A 17,378-nucleotide genomic window follows, 5' to 3' on the forward strand; every position below is an offset into this window, starting at 1 on the left:
CGTCTATCCCCTTAAAGACGACCCATGCCAGCCCGTCTGTGGTGGAGGCCTAACTGTATGGCCACGTGCATGAGAATGCATGTGGCCGATATCTCGAATCACCTCGGCTCGGCAGCCACCCTGCTCACGGTTCATCGCAACCCCTCGGCTCGGGCAACACCCCCCACAGGGTCCTCCCCTGCTCACGGTTCATCGCAGCTGCTCGGCTCGGGCAACCCCCACACGGGGTCCTTCCCTGCTTACAGTCCTCCACAGCAGCACCTCGGCTCGGTAGCCAACCCACTTGGGAGTCTCCATCTCAACCCCTCCAGCTCGGGAGTCATCTAGACGGGACTTAGCGTCTCGGGAAGGTCATGCATGGCAGCCCACTAGCTCGGGAAACCAACACCATGCATAGCTCGGGAACCACCACTCGCGCACGAAAGTTAAGCTAAAAAACAACTCCAGCTCGGCAGCCCATCTGCACGGAAGCAATTCCGCTCTAAAGCCCCTCAACTGGACAACCCACTTGCACAGGAGCAACTCTACTTGGGAATCACATGATCGAAAGACACAACTCTGGAAACAACTGCATGCACGGCTCAGGAAACATTCAGCTCAGGAAACCAACACCATGTACGGCTTGGGAATCACCACACGTGCATGGAAGTTAAGCTTAAAAACAACTCCAGCTCGGCAGCCCATCCACACGAAAGAAACTCCGCTCGGGAGCCCCTCAGCTGGGCAGCCCACTTGCATAGGAGCAACTAGGCTCGTGAAGCACCTGCAACACATCTGCACAGGAAGGCCTTTCCCACTTGGGAGTCATCTATACGAGACAACAGCCACACAACAACCTCGCTTGCTCGAATGACACCTCTTCGGCTCCGGAAGTCACCTCTACTCGGGAGTTACCTACACGAGAAACGCATCTCAGACCAGCCTCATCAGCTCGGTAGCCCGCCAGGTCGGGAACCACTTACACGAAGCTTACCTGCTTGGGAATCGCAACTGACAACAGACAATATTTTAGTCAAAGCAAAAAGATCGACTAAAGTGGCTAAAACTATCTGGTTTGTCATTCTCAAAATCTATGTGAGCTCATTTCTACTAACAAAATTACTTCCTGTAACATGGAATGCAGGTCACGAGGTCGGGTCCTTAGATCCGCTGCGGGGTAAGGGTAAGTCTCTAGACTTGGTGCCGACCCCCCATCCAACAAAGCCGAGTCTTTACACTCGTGAGAAGTTGGTTCCCTAGATCCGCTGCTGGGTAAGGCCAAGTCTCTAGACTCGGTGCCGACCTCCTGTCCAACAAAGTCGAGTCCCTACACTCGTAAGAAGACGGGTCCTTGACTCGTTGCAGGTTAAGGCCAAGTCTCAAGCCTTGCTGTCAACCCCCCATCCAATTAAGCCAAGTCCTTACACTCGCAAGATGGGTCCCTTGACTCACTATGGGGCAAGGTCAAGTCCCAGGACTTGCCGCCGATTGCCCGTCCAATTAAGCCGAGTCCTTACACTCATAAGAAGGCGGGTCCCTTGACTCGCTACGGGGTAAGGCCACAAGTCTCCGGACTTGCCGCTGACCCTCCGTCCAACAAAGTCGAGTCCCTACACTCACAAGAAGAAGGTTCCCTTAACTCGCGTTGAGTGCCATGCTCGAGCCATAACCACTACTAGTGGGTTACTTTTGAGAATAAGCCTTTGAAGCTAACATGCCTCCTAGCTCCACAACCGCCATGCACGGGTTGCCTTCGGGAACAAGTCGACGGGCTCGGCAATTACCTAAGGTGGACCCAAGGGGTCGACGGGCCTTCTGACCACTTTGCTTGGGTTACTTCACACAAACTCCAACACTAACAACAAAACAAAGGCATCAAACAAACATATACTTTACAAATAATAACAAACATCCGAGCTCTGCGCTAGCACCATACGTGGTCGAGTTCATCTATCACCTTAGCTAAGCTTCGTGCTAACACTCTACGTAGTTGAGTCCATCTCCTACCTTATTCAAGCTTCGCGCTCGCACCATATGCGGTCGACCCAGCCTCCTACCACATCCGAGCTCCGCGCTCGCACCATATGCAGTCGAGCCAACCTCCCGTCACAACCGAGCTTTGCGCTCGAACCATACATGGATGAGTCCATCTCTCGCATTAGCAGAGTTTCGCGCTCGCACTCTATGCAGTCGAGTCCATTTCCTGCCTTAGATGAGCCACGCACTCGCACTATACACGGTCAAACTTGAGTTTGGAAATATTTACTATTTGCACTGGAGGAACAAATGAATGGGACCGGCCTCCGGAATTTACTTCCCTACGTATCCAGCAGATCAAGTCGAAGGTCTTTACTTGCCCTTAAGAATCGTGGGGTACTATGAGTAGGTAAAAACAATAAATCCCAATACATGGCCCAACCACAGGCCACTTTAGGAGAAAGACAAAAAGATGAGTGGGGATAAGGGGGGCTTATAAGACAAAAGACATCAAGTGGGGAACAAGGGGGAGACATGATAGGCAAGTGGCAGGGGGCTTTAGAGCATGAGCGGCGCAAGTGGGAAGAAGGCATCTTGACAGACGCAATGACGGGCACGCGCAAATAGATGTATAAAATGCCTTCAGGTAGAGGACTAAGGGCTAGATCTTCTTCTTCGATTCTTCTATTCGACGACTCCTTCAACCTCAAAAAAAGGGAGCTCCAGCGAAGGCTTCTTATCATGTAAATTTATATTTAGCATCACCATTGTACAATGAGATATGAGAGACCATGATAGACTATAAACAAGAATATTATAGTGGATTTCTCTTCCCCAAACCTCCTGGACATAGGCCTGGTGTCGAATCACGTAAATCTTGGTACCATCTCTATTTACTTTCTCTGCACTTATTTTCCATTCATTGCCATGGACGTATACACCGCCACCGTATAGCCTCACAACAACACTGCTGAGGGCTCCAAACAACATCGAACGAGACCCCGAGTCGCCCCAGTGTGCTGGGAATGACTCTTTCTCCCCTTCTGACTTGTTGAGCCATTTTTACAGCATCAATTGGGAGTTTAGAAATTAAATCAATTTTTGACTTATCTACCTCAATACCCTTAGAAGACACTATATGCCCCAATACTATATCTTGCTGAGCCATAAAATGATATTTTTCCTAGTTAAGCAGTAAATTCTTTTTCTCACACCTGGTCAAAATAGCTTGCAGGTTAGTTAAACAGCTTTCAAAAGTGCTTCCAAAAACAAAGAAATCATCAATGAACACTTATAGGTTACTTTCAATTAAATCACTAAATATACTGAGTATGCATATTTGGAAAGTTGCTAGAGCATTACACAACCCAAAGCACATTCTTCTAAATGCAAAAGTTCCAAATGGACATGTAAAAGTAATTTTTTCTTGCTCCTCAGGTTCTATCTCAATTTGATAATAGCCTGAGAACCCATCCAAAAAGCAGTAAAATGCATGACCCACAACTTCTTCTAGGACTTGGTCAAGAAATAGCAAAAAAAAAAATGGTCTTTCTTGGGTTGTATTAAGCTTTCTATAGTCTATGCACATTCTTCATCCTGTAGTCACCCTCATGGGCACTAACTCATCCTTCTCATTCTTTATTACTGTCAACCCAGATTTCTTTGGTACTAGTTATGTAGGACTGACCCACCTATTATCAAAGATGGGGTAAATGATACCCACACCTAACAACTTAAGGACCTCATTCTTCACTACTTCTTTCATTGAAAGATTAAACTTTCTTTGCACTTCTCTCGAAGGCTTGACATCCTCCTCCAAGTAAATCTTATGGGTGCAGATTAGAGGGTTAAAGCCCTTAATGTCGGCCAAGGTCTAGCCTATGGCCTTTTTATGTTTTGTTAGAACCTCCAATAGTTCATCTTCTTGTCTATTAGTTAAACAAGAAGAGATGACCACAGGGAAGGTGCTGTGAAGTCCCAAGAAAGCATACTTAAGTTATGCAGGTAGGGGCTTGAGATCCAATGGTGGAATTTGCTCCTCTGTAGGTCTTATTGTTGATGTCACTTGGGGTAGTTGCTCAAACTTGAGTTTCCACTACAATTTAGCTTGGGTCCCTATAAATGAAATAGAGGGAAATTCATTAGATGAGTCAATTGGGTCAAAATCATCCTCTAAATCAATTAATGAATTAGTACACTAGAAGGACAGTGGAAAAGTTTTTTAAAAAAATGCTTTCTAACAGGTTTACTTCCTGTACTTCTTCCACTTCTTGGGGCTGCCTGCACAAGTTGAAAATATTTAGTTTCAAAGTCATATTTTACAAACTTAATTTTAGAACACCATTTTTACAATTTATTAGAGCATTTGAGGTAGCATGAAATGACCTTCCCAAAATTACAGATGCTTGAAATATAGAATTGGTTGAAAGTTGCATGTCAAGAACACCAAAGTCCACTGGGTAGTAAAACTTATCAACCTGGAATAAAACATCTTCCACTACCCCTTAGGTATTTTTATATATCTATCAGCTCGCTACAATGTGATTGAGGTGGGTTTCAGCTCTCCTAGGCGAAGTTTCTCATATACAGTATAAGGCAACAGGTTCACACTAGACCCTAGATCTAGCAATGCATGACCAATTTTTGAGTTTCCAATTATGCAGGCAATAGTAGGTGACCCTGGGTCCTTATACTTGGATGGGGTATTGTTTTGAATGATAGTGCTCAGTAAGGAAGGCCTTTTTTTTTTTTCACATCTAATTTTCTTTTAATGGTGCATAAGTCCTTAAAAAATTTGGCATATGAAGGAATTTGCTGAATAGCATCCAACATATATATGTTAATCCTTACTTGTTTAAAAACCTCTTGGATTTCAGCCTGGTTTTTATCCTTGTGTATGGAAGCTAACCTTGTGGGAAAGCTTGCAGGTGCTGTGCATTGTTCTTTTTCAGCTTCTATGCAAAGTGGGTTAGAAACCTTACCAGAGTTGTTTGATTTTGGGATGGGAATGGGTGTTTCTAGAACTTTACCACTCCTCAAGGTTGTGATAGCTTTTAGTGGTTTAAGGGTTGAGCCTTCAACTGCATCTAACACTTGATGGAGTTGACCTTGAGGATTAGGTTGTGGCTGAGCAGGGATCTTCCCCTTCACTTGAATGCTTAGGGTTGTGGTCAGCTTTGATAGGGACCCCCTGATATCATTAATGGCTTGTGAGTTCTGGTTGTTGATGGTGGCTTGCCCCTGCATGAATTGTTGGAGCTTTGTTGCCATTTGCTGGACAGCTTCCTCGAGATTCCTCATCTGGCCCAAGGATGGTCCGTGGATTAAGGGATGATCATTTCTCCAGCTGAAGTTTGGATGGTTCCTCCAATTGGGGTTGTATGTGTTCGAGAATGGACTTGGAAAAGATTTAGCAACCATATTAATAGTGTTGATTGATCTAGAAGAAGTTCTTTAAAAGCTGGGATTGTAGGGCAGTCATTAGTTGAGTGCCCTATATGCTCACATATATTACATCTTTCTGACACCTTTTGGATAGTTTGAACCTCATTTACACATTGTTAATATCTATAGTTTCTAATTTCTTAGAAATCATAGATAACCTAGCATGTAAATCATCCACTTCCCTCAAATTATACTTTCCCTCTCCAGATAGGTTTTTAAGGGTTTTGCCCTATCATAAATGTCTGAAGTATCCCACGATTGAGTATTTTCAGATAAATAGTCAAAGTATTCAAAGGCCTCTTCTGGTTCTTTATTAAAAAAAATCCTCATTGCACATTGTTTCCACAAATTGCCTCATCTTGGATTGTAAAACCTCATAAAAGAAAACTAATTATTCTCTAGTTTTCATACACATGGTGAGGATAAACATTAATCAAATCTTTGAACATTCCCAGCACTGATAAAAGGTTTTATTGTCTTTAATAGCAAAATTCATGATTTTCCTTTTCAGTGCATTAGTTCTATGAATAGGGAAAAAAATTTAAGAATTCAGTTTGCATTTCCTGCCATGTTCCTAAGGATCTGGGCCTTAAAGAGTTTAACCAGGTTTTGGCTTTGTCTTTTAATGAAAATGGGAACAGTTTAAACCTAATTACTTCCTCAATACATGTTCGATCCATGAAGGTTGAACAAACTTCCTCAAATTCTTTGATGTGCAGGTATGGGTTCTCTAATTCCATCCCATGAAAATGAGGTATCAGGGGAATCATGCCAGGTTTAAAGTTGAAGTTGTTTTCATTTAAGGGTTGAATTATGCATGAGGGTGAACTGGTCCTGCAGGTTGCAAATAATCTCTAAGGATTCTGTTATGGTTACCCACTCTTCTCTCATCTTGTTTATCTTCAGCCATAATGCTAGATTTTTCAGAGGATGAATCATGTGAAAGTGATGCACAGTCAAAGTATGTCACATACTCTATTCATACCAAACGAAATGTATGATCTCGATTCCAAACAGACATACAATAGCCCAAGTGACTACAGAAAACAAACTCCAAGTATATATATAGAAGAAAAAGAAAAATAAATAAATAAAGATTAAGTTGGGTTAGAAGTCACCAAGAGTGTGAAGAGGTTCAAAACTCAATAAAGCATCCTTTCAGCTGTGATAGGTTTTGCTCCAAAATTTTGCCATTAGATCCCGACAAAGGCGCTAGAAACTTGTCTCTCCAATAAAAATGCCTCCCAAGTGTAGAAGGTGTACAATGTGTTTAGGGAGAGTCCCAAGGTCGATTTCACATGGACTATGGTAATCAAAGAACTTAATCCCACCACTAAAAATATAAGGATGCTTTTGCTTTCTAGAAAAGTGATAATCAAATATGGAACTATAGGATGTAAGGATCCGATCCAATGTAAAAACAAAAACTTAGAAATAATAATATTTGTATGCATGGAAATGATTTATCATGACAAAAAACTACTTTACCATTTTAAAACTGCTCATTCAGGTTTCTAAGAAAATGGTAAATTTTGGACTGTCAATGATGTATGCAAAATCAAGTTAAACACAAAATTTTCTGACTAAGAAGCAATTAAACAAACACCTAAGCTACAAAATCCTTGTTCTTGGGCTGATTTTGAAATAGATTATATTTCCCCGAATTACTTCAAACACAATTTAAGTCAAGAAACAAATGCTCGGATGATTTATAAATTTCGTGCAATACTCATATCTTGCAAAGGCCTATACTGATTTAATAAACAATCCATTTGAAATGAACTCTATCAAAGTGAGTTTTCGGTGCAATCTAAGCATTCATTGTGCCTTTACGTCAACAATGACTCAGAAATCAACTCAAGAACCTACTATAAAACTCAAGTAAAGACTGTTTGTAAATCTGTAGATACAACTATTCAAATGAAACAGGAAGTAAAACTCATCAAAACTCAGCCCAATCATAGTGTTTCCGAGCTTAAGTATGAAAGACTACTCGAGCATATAAAATGGGAAAAACATTTTTCCAAAGATATGTAGAAATAAAAAAAAAATGGTAAAGATGAACACTAACAAACCCTTCTTGATTCTCCAATTTTTCGCACTTCTTGTGTATATCCTTACTATGTCTGATTCTCCTCTTTTTATGCTTGTTCCCTGCACCCTCTACTGCGTGTGTAACCAACCCCACTGCTGGGACCACCGAATATTCCATCCTTTGCCTTGTGGTTGCTCGATTCCTCGCTCCACTATGATCTGCGATGGCATAGAGGTGTGCTGTAGCATAGAAGAGTTAGGTTTAGACTTGGAATAAAATCCCTAGGGTTCTAATTTCTATCACATAGGTGTATAGGTTGCATGTGCATTTTACTTAAAATAAATGTACAGCACCTATTTTTGCTATAACATGGCTTCATTAGTCTTTTCTTCAAATTAATGTATAAATAAGCATGTAACATGTATTTTAATTCTCTATTGCTCAAGTAACATGCTTTATTTATACATTATTATATCCCCATCAATGCCCATTACACAAACTAAAATATACTAGGTTCCATTTAATCTACCAGCCCTACGTGGAAGCCCAAGCTCTAGCCAACGTGTCCAAAGCCATGGGAAATGTTATAAATCCTCCTCTATCAGAGCACTTTGCCCACAAGGTGCGAGTGAGATTCCTTGATCTAGTCTTAGAGTTCCCATTGGTGGAAAATGACCAACTGTCAAGCTTCCAGGTCTCAAAATTCTTCATAACCCAAAATTTCTTCACGACTTCATCAACATATCTAACATCAGCACACATGCCCAAAAGTATATTGTGGAGAACTCCATCCACAAGCTCTAAATATTGAGTCCTCACCCATTGGCAATAGAGCTCAGCATGGGCAACGTCTGCTATACCATATATTGCAACAAAGCTAAAACTAACCAAAACACTAACTATAGTGGTAGAAATTAGAATAATGACAAAAATCATAATCAAAGCTGGATAAACTACAGAGTCCGCTCATGAGTCATTGACCATTCCACTATCTTTGTAAGATAAAAAACCATGCAGTAAAAATGTATAAGAATTTCCTCCACCTTTCCCAAAAGATGGAAACATGGGCAACTACAAATTTGCCCTTTCTTTGTCCTTGACTTTATCAAAATTGTGTAAATAGTCAATAATCACCTTTAAAGCCGAACTATTTACTGGCATAATATGCAAATGTACTAAATTCTTCATACTACTTAGTATTGGACTAGGCACATGCATTATAGAGGAACCTTGAAGACCCAATAAAGCATCTATAACATGATTCAAAATCTTCACATCTTTTGTGACTTCAAAGAGCCAAGTTGTACAACCCCATGCAGAATAACAACCACAACAACATAAGTAAAATATAAACACAACATGAGTTAACTCCTCCCAAGTCTATCAACTACAAGATCAGTTGCTCTAGTCATGATTATCTTCCATAATCCAAGTAAGATTGAGAACGTGACTTGATCAGGTGTCAACCTTCTCTCACACCTTTCATCAAACAACTTCTCAATATTCTTATTCGAATGCAATGCACCAACAAAACCCCATAAAGGCAGATCATCCACAAGGAATTTAAGCCCGTAATTATTCTCAATGGCATCCCTGAACTGTTTAACTTTTGCTTCATCAAGATCTAGAGAACAAATGATAATCAATTCATTTTTACTAAGGACCTCGCCTTTGATATTTGCAGCTCCGCCCATCTTTTCACTTGCATGTCCTTCCACTGTGATTTTTGTTGAAACCATCAACAACAAGTTCATCCAATTCCATGGCACTTCCTTGTTGTTATCACAAATTCTCCAACATAACACCACACACCCAAAGGCTCTCCTATACCCAAACACAAGACTTTATAGGTTTTTGTGTAAAAATATTTTAGCCCATGAGAGTTTTGGCCTTGTAAGAAATTAGGGTTTTGAAGTCCAATGCAATTAGGGCTCACACCCAACTTAAGGTTTATGCATGGTGCTTGACATCCAATGAGGTTAAGTATAGGACTTGATGAATCTAGATGGAAATAAGGGAAGGGAGGTGAGAATGAGCTAGGAATTTTGGCTTTCACACCTATCATAGGAAAATCTAGCACTTTTCGCCATGTGTCACGCATGCATGAAGATATTTGCTTGTGGAAGGAAACTTTTGATACACGTCATCATGGGGAAAGGAACTTAGAAGGAAATGATTAGGATTATAGGAAAATGGAACTAGGGAAGGCCAAGAGGCCTTCGACGGCAACAAGGAGAGGAGAAAGGATTGCTTTTTGCCATGTGTCTTCCATGCATGAAGGCAGGTAAACATTGCCTTGGAAAGGAGTAAGAACAAGGAGGGAAGAAGGCTACACGCCTAAGGGCTTCTAGAAGAAAAGCTTGTGTAAGAAACCTTTGAGATGGTCAACTAGGGCAAGATCTTTGTGCCAAAAAGAGGACCAATCACATACTTGTCCAAAAGTATAGTGAAAAGAAGATCTCTTAGGGAAGAGAAAGGGGTTCGGTAGCCCAAGCACTTACACACATTCTTCACATGCCACTTGGCACTCATGCACACATGTAAGAGATAGAAGATGATTTGAGTGGACAAAGGACCTTTTAGCCACTGGATACATTTAACCAATACATGAAATGAAGGGCAAATGAGGGAGGTGAATTCGGTTTTGGAAGAGGGAGGTGCCACATGTAGGAAATGATGCTTTTGGTTCATAACATAATCAAATGATGAGCTATGGGAAGAGGTCATAGGGCTACATGCCACATGGCATCCATGCATGAGCTTGTTTCATGCAAAAGGCTTCTTAAAATGTCTATAAAAGGGGACAAACCGAAAACCTTTGGACCTTTGGCCATTTTATGCTTCTTTTGTGAATTTCGGTCACTACACATTTCCTCCCATGTTTCTATCATTTTCTCACCATCCAAACACTCTCCACCATACCTTCTTCTCATTCAAACATCAATTGGAAGTTAAGCAAAGCTAGGAGATATTTTCAAAAGGAGAGACTAGAAGGTATGAAGCAACCTTTCCCTTACTACACAAACACACACACGGATTGAAGAGAGAGGAAGTTTCGATTTAAGCATAGTTCATCTAGAACTTATGCTCTAACATCCACACACTTGAGCTAGATGGATTTAGCTTGTATTTTGAAAGGTTATTCCACATGAACCACGCCAACACTCACATGGTTAGATCAGGGTTTTTTCTTCAAGAAAGATAATGTAACCCTACTTGTCTTTAAGCTCTAAAAACATGGTGTTCTGAGGAAAAATGGTCACAACACTAGTGAGTTGTAGCTAGGGTTTCTATTGGAAAGCAAGTTTGGATTCAAGAGGGAAGGGTTCGAAAACTTGAGGTTTTCTTGGAAATAAAAGGGTGTAAGAAGCACTACACATGAACACATGGGTTAGGACTTTCTTGAGCAATGATCCTAACTAGTATTACATGTGATTTTCAGCTTCTTGTTTTAAACACATATTCAGATTTTTGTAAGTGCACCTATAACTTGTATTTGGATATTTTATGCATATGGCTTGTGAACTTGTTGGTTGATTCGGTTTTGTATGATTGTTTGGGACTTGATGTTCTTCCATGTGTTATGAACTTCTTTTGTTATGATTATTTTAAAGTATGATTGAAATGGTTTAAGGAAGATGTGTATGATATGAAAAGGGAGTAAGAATGCCATGCTAGGGTTCAGTTTTTACAATGTTTGTTTATACATGAACGGTTGTCACTGAAACGTTTTTAGTATAGGACTAAACTCATGAAAATATTGTCCATGATTACAAGGAAGGGTTTCGGCCTTGAAATTCTTATTTTAAAGGTTTTGTCCAATGCATTAGAAGATTCCATGTTCATGAAAATTGATTAAATTGCATGTTTACTATGATAAAAGGTTTCGGCCAACCCTATGGATGAAGCACGATCATTGGTGTCTTAAGATTGATGTGGTACGAATGATGTTTGGTTAGGTTAGGGTTTTATATGTTTCAACCCTTACATGATGATGATTGGAATGTATGCCTTTGGTTGATATGAATGCCTTCGAGTAAGTATAAAGGAACATGTTCTAATATTTTTAAGCCGTAAAGCGATATGTATTTCATGAATGAATGTTTTATGGTTATTATGATAAGCATTTTGGCATCTCATGGTTATGATGAAACATTTTGGCATTTCATGTGTTTCATAAAAGTTTTAAGATTTATTTTAATGTCACATGCATTGAGATTGTGAAAACCCTTTTCGAAAGGAAAAATAGTCTTTTTAAAAAGTGAAGTTTTTATCATAACTCCAAATGCTGGGATGAGGGAATGTCCTAGTAGAACTCCTCTGTCCTCCCAAGAGTATTTAAAATAGAGGGATACCCCTGGGTCGACGAAGTACTGTCGACAGATCTCGAATGGTACCTAAAAGAAAAGGATTCTGGAGCGAGATTGCACTTAAAGCTAGTGAGAGCACCTACGGTGAAGGCGAAATGTGATCTGTTGTATACAAAAGTCAAGACGTAGTTACCTTGATCAAAGTGACCGATGGTTGATGCAGTAACTAGCGGGGAACACATGGTGCATAGGGGAGCCGTGAGGTATCTAATGTTATGTTATGTTATAAGTCAAGAAACGCTACGAGCTCTTAAGTATGAAATGATGAAAGCATGTTTATGAAAGTCAAGGTTATGAAATGTAATGTTTTTAATATGAAGTCTTTGAAAGGTTAAGAACATATGTAGAAGTTCATGTTCATGCATTCATTATTAAGTTTGTTTCATATGCTTATGATATTTGTTGCACGTTATTTATTTACTTATTGAGATTTCTTGAAATTTCATTGTTGTATTTACCCACTATCATTTCTCACTCGGAATTATATAAGTTGTGACAGGTTTAGTCAACGCAAATGACGAAGCACTAGAGGACAATACCTCTTTCGAAGAGGATCATGCCTAAGATGGTTATAGGCTCGTCCGAGCCTTCCATTTTGGACCATCTCGAGTCGATTGATAGAGCAATTACTGAGATAATTGAAGACATAGAAAAGTTTAGAAGGTCCCACAATAGGGAGAAGGACCGGGCTTTAGAGAAGCGAGTGAGGGCCGAATCTCACTAAAGATCAAGACAATATTATGGGACCACTTTTGGGAAAAGATCATTTGTTTAAGTTTTTAAATGTTTGGTCCCGTGTTTTGGGAGTTCTTTAGAAACTCATATCCACTATGATGACTATTTTGGAATTATGCAAAATATTGGAATCTTATGTTTCGGTACCATTACTAATATTTCCTTTAAATTGGCTTAAGTTGACTTTCCGCTGCGATATACTGCATACTGTTAGTTATCAATAGGTGCATTGTATCTTATTTGTCATGTACGAGGGGTAGGTAACCCTGGTGTTGCATGTCCCGGCGTTTCAGTTTCCGTCAAATCCCAAGCGAGGGCTAAGGGCGCCATAGGGCCCGTGTGACTTTCCTTACGTGCCAGTTAATGGTTTCTGTTGAATGTTAAAACCGTTGAGCCACAATGCATTGTTCTTCTCCAAGCGCCTCTATCGAACAGAATATGCATATTTGTTCCTTGATGGTCATCCATTTTCTAGAATCCCTAAAAAACCATTGTTCCATAACAAGAAGCATAATGCGCGGAAGGCATCAACCTCCATTCGGAATAACTTGTGAAAATTCTCTGAATTTCCATTCAAAACTTCTAGAATATATTGATGTCCCCACAGGTCGATATTATGTTGTGGCTGTTATAAGATTTTGTTGCTTTCGACGACCGAGATTCCTAAGGAGGTCCATGATCTCAACCGTGTTTTCTGCAAATTCATCACTACTATCAGTTGCACCCTTATTAGGGAAGATGTCATACATATCGAGGTTTACGTCCATCGAGGAGGTTCCCACTGACCAATTTGCATCATCCATGCTCTACCACGTTCTACTATGTTGTCCGACCAAAATAGTTAGGAATTAGAATTTCATATATCGACAACATTATATTTTAATACAGAAACAGAAACTCTATTATTTTTAAGTTGTCATCAACCATCCAACATATACTTTGCAAGAAAAAATATTAGTAATAAATATCGCACTTAATACCATATCCCAACGATCATGGAAAATGTAGCAGTACATAAACTCATCAAACTAATACATAATCGTCTCATGAAACAAATAAAGTAGCAGTCACACAAATAAAGTAACCTATAACTCATAAAGTAGTAGTCTCGAAAATACAAGTAGCAAGAGCGAAAATAAATAAATGACAAGGCAATTATCATACATGCTCATCAACAAGGACGGGCCCAAAGTTTTGTCTTGGCGGGATCCAACGACAAGAAGTACTGCTGCATAATAGGGTCCCATAACTCCTTTATTGCATTATAGCATTGTGGGCCCTCCAGTCTCGGGAAAATCTTGTTGAGCAATGTCATAAAATGACTAATCGGATTGCAACCTCCGTCGTTGCCCTCATTAGGCTATGATCATTTGTTGCACTTTACTGAACCCATAGCTTCCTCATCCTTATACCACTTACGTCGCACGATCTGCATGCGTTTAACCTGATCTAGCACGCAGAGATTTCTTGATCGAGCGGGTTCATTTTCTATTTATGCCTACATGATGAATGTGCATCTAAACCGCATGAGTGTGACCCCATCCCCATCAAAACATCGATGGACAATCCCTATCGACTGCCCAATGCGGGGAGCGAGTTGAGCTCACATCTCCGAATCAAGCTGCTGCTCCTCATCACTATCTAGAGACAGTTGTGTTGAGGCATGTTGCAAGGTCCCGTATGCAACTAAAGTACCGAATATGATGCACAACTCCTTGTACTTTGGTAGGCCAAATGTCAGAAAGCTCCCCCATTTATTTTTGAGTTTTCATAATACATACATGTTAGCTATAAAGTTGGACACAGGAAAATTAGATAATCAGGGCACAAGTATGCATTTACCCTGATGGGCATTTTCCTAGGCCTCATCGCTTCCCACTACCTTCTTCATGTCAAGATCCCAACCCATCCCGGTTTGGCTCATTAAATAAGTAAACAGATTCTATTGGGCTTTTAACCTCTGGATTTTGCCCCGTATCTAGCTTGAGTCAAACACCCTCACGCCAACAGCGGTGAGCCGCTCAACATAAAAGGTATGCTCCTTACTCATGATCTTGCCAATCCTTAATCTATCATGAATGACGTCTTGGTAATGACATCTTGGTAAAGCATGTCAATGAATACCTCCTCCTCTATGCCATCGACCCACATTTCACGATCACGACTCGTGTTTTCCGGATCATCCATGTTTTCATGTTTAATAGCTAAGAAATTGATAAAATAGCAATGCAAGTTATTGTTTGTAAAATATGCAAAATTATAACCTCATGTCAATTTGAATAATTCTTTTGGTAGGGTAGACATGAAAAATAGAAATATTTTTACAACAATGTATTATAATGTTCTTTATTGAACATCATAATAAGTTTGGTACTAAAGTAATGCATTAATCTCTAGGATTTACATATAGCATTGACAAATCAAATAAAATTCCCTAATTCATCACAACAAATTTTGACCTGAGTGCTGCAATTGGCTATAAATAGAAAGCCATTTGGTTTAAAAAATGGAAAGGGTATCTAGAATTGGTAAAATTAAGTCAACAGTCATCCATTCTAATGATAAAAAAAAGTCATATCAGGCAACATTTTCTAAGACCAGTCACATTACATCCCCTTTATTTCACTAGACAAAAGTTTACTCATGAAAGTACCCATATTCAAGTATGCAGGCCAAAAAAAAAAAAAAAAAAGTTCATACATGTATAACAACATAACAAGTAGTACCGAAATCTGAAAATGTATTATAAAGAACTAATACAAGTAATGGGTGTGGAGTGAAAGCAATTCATACCTGTTGCGATGCACGCAGTGATGGAGAAGAGCGTAAGTAGTACTGCTATTAGAATAGAAAAGACCAAAGTGTATTAAGCTTAATATAAGCTAATTCAAAAGTATATATAAAAACAGTAAGGAATAAAAAACAGGACTCGAAGGCTGCCTACATTTCCATCACAAGATATATATATATATATATATATATATATATATAATAACTATTAGAGAACAAATTATTTTTTACAGAAATAAAATTACCTTTTAAAAATAAAACTGGTCTCTTAGAAAAGGTTTTTTAATTGGTGGTAAGGTCAGTCAAGGGTTATTACAACAACCATCAGCTTATGAAGATGTAGTTTGTTCAAGTGCTAAAACAAGAAAAATCAAACAAAGTGCTCAGTGATTCCAGTTTTCAACACAATCCACCAAAAAACATAGTGCTGCAACAAATCATGATCATACCAAGAAACCATGTTCAATGCGCATGCAAAATCCAACCCCCAAGACATGTGTACATGCCGTCACGCATGACATTCACACTCTAATCTCCTCACAATTTTCTTTTTTGGTCTAAAAGCTATACTAATATATTAAAAAAATAGTAAATTAATATAGGAGAAAAGTGGTAGCATGATGCAGATGCAGATGCACTTGGGACTCTATTAATAATCTTGATCTAGCAGCTCCAAGTTTTGTCTAAGAGCAAGTCAAATGAATAGTGTATTTAGGACAAATGGTGTGTATCAAATGGTGTTACTTTGGCGTGGTTGGTAAGGTGAAACTAAATGGGTGAGAGAAAAGGAAGTTTGTGGAGGAATCAAAGTTGGTGAAGTAAATTGACCTATGTAATTTGTATCATGTTTTGAACACAAATTAATGTTGTTGTGTGGTATGAAAATAATAAGTAGTATTTCTCAAATGAAAAAGAAAGACAATATATAAGAATATTTCAACGACCTAATAGCAAGTACAAGCTAGAACCAACACTGTAACTTGCCTCCAATTCAAACATTTACTAATGATAGTGTTTCTTACATCAGTTTTGCATTTTAGATTAAGCCATGATCAGATTCTTTGTAATTTAAAATTCATACTTATCTACTATGTATGTAATTATCTTATCATTTCAGTTGTAACAAACAATACCATCACCTTATAAATACAAACAGAGCCAATTGCCATTTTCCACCTTCCTTCTTTTCTTACAACTGCTCCAATACCAATTAGTAAAGATTCAGCTATTAATTCAAGAATTACAAGTTGTCTCTTGGATATTAATAGGTAGTCTGAATAGGGTCTCTAAATGAGACATGTTGCAAGTGAAATCTCATGGGTGTGTTAGCTTCTCATGATGGGTGCATGACATTTTCAAGCAACACTAATAGTTTGAATAAGAAAAATGATTTACGCATAACACTTTTCACAACATTTTACATAATTATGTTTTAAATGAAGAGTATTTATGTAAAATATCTTATAAAAGTAACATCATTTTATACAAATACCTTCATCTTGTAACGTTGTTGTGAAATATATTATGAAATGTGTTTTGCGTATCATTACTTTCTGAATAAATATGCAAAATTCTTGATAAAATGACTTGAAAATTATAAACCAAAGCTTAATTTTTTTTACTAGAAGTCTAGAAGTGAGTGCTCCTGACCAGACCAATCAACTTTCCAAACCGCAGAGATATTTTTTTTTTTTTTTTTTATAAAAGGGATCACATTTCATTCATAACAAAGAACATACAAATTTGACTTTAAAAATTCAGTTACATACGTTAATAGCTCTCCAGCACACTTTCATGGCTGACATGGTCTAGTCCAGACGACCGATCTCTAAAGACCAAGGTCTAAAGGATCCGTCGTGCACAACTTTGTCCTCGATAGAGACATAGTAACCAAATGACAAAACTTATACTCCGACTACATGGAGTAAGGTGCACCAACCCCATACACCGTTCGGACAAAGGTTTGAAGGAACAACATTTTTAGATTTTTTATTATTTCAAAAAGAAAAACAGGACATGAAAATAAAATACAATGAAAAAACACTCTA

General features: G+C 38.9%; 1 long non-coding RNA gene across 1 annotated transcript; it reads right to left on the reverse strand.

The window, feature by feature from the left end:
* Positions 1–822: 822 nt before the first annotated feature.
* LOC121255759 lies at positions 823–16,451 on the reverse strand. The gene is made up of 4 exons (XR_005938850.1): positions 16,289–16,451; positions 9,138–9,146; positions 2,090–2,096; positions 823–836 (listed from the first exon to the last, which is right to left on the reverse strand). It is a non-coding gene; the product is annotated as an uncharacterized LOC121255759 (long non-coding RNA).
* Between the last annotated feature and the right edge of the window lie 927 nt (positions 16,452–17,378).

The sequence above is a fragment of the Juglans microcarpa x Juglans regia genome, chromosome 3D (genome assembly GCF_004785595.1).
Source record: "Juglans microcarpa x Juglans regia isolate MS1-56 chromosome 3D, Jm3101_v1.0, whole genome shotgun sequence".
Taxonomy (NCBI): Eukaryota; Viridiplantae; Streptophyta; class Magnoliopsida; order Fagales; family Juglandaceae; genus Juglans; species Juglans microcarpa x Juglans regia.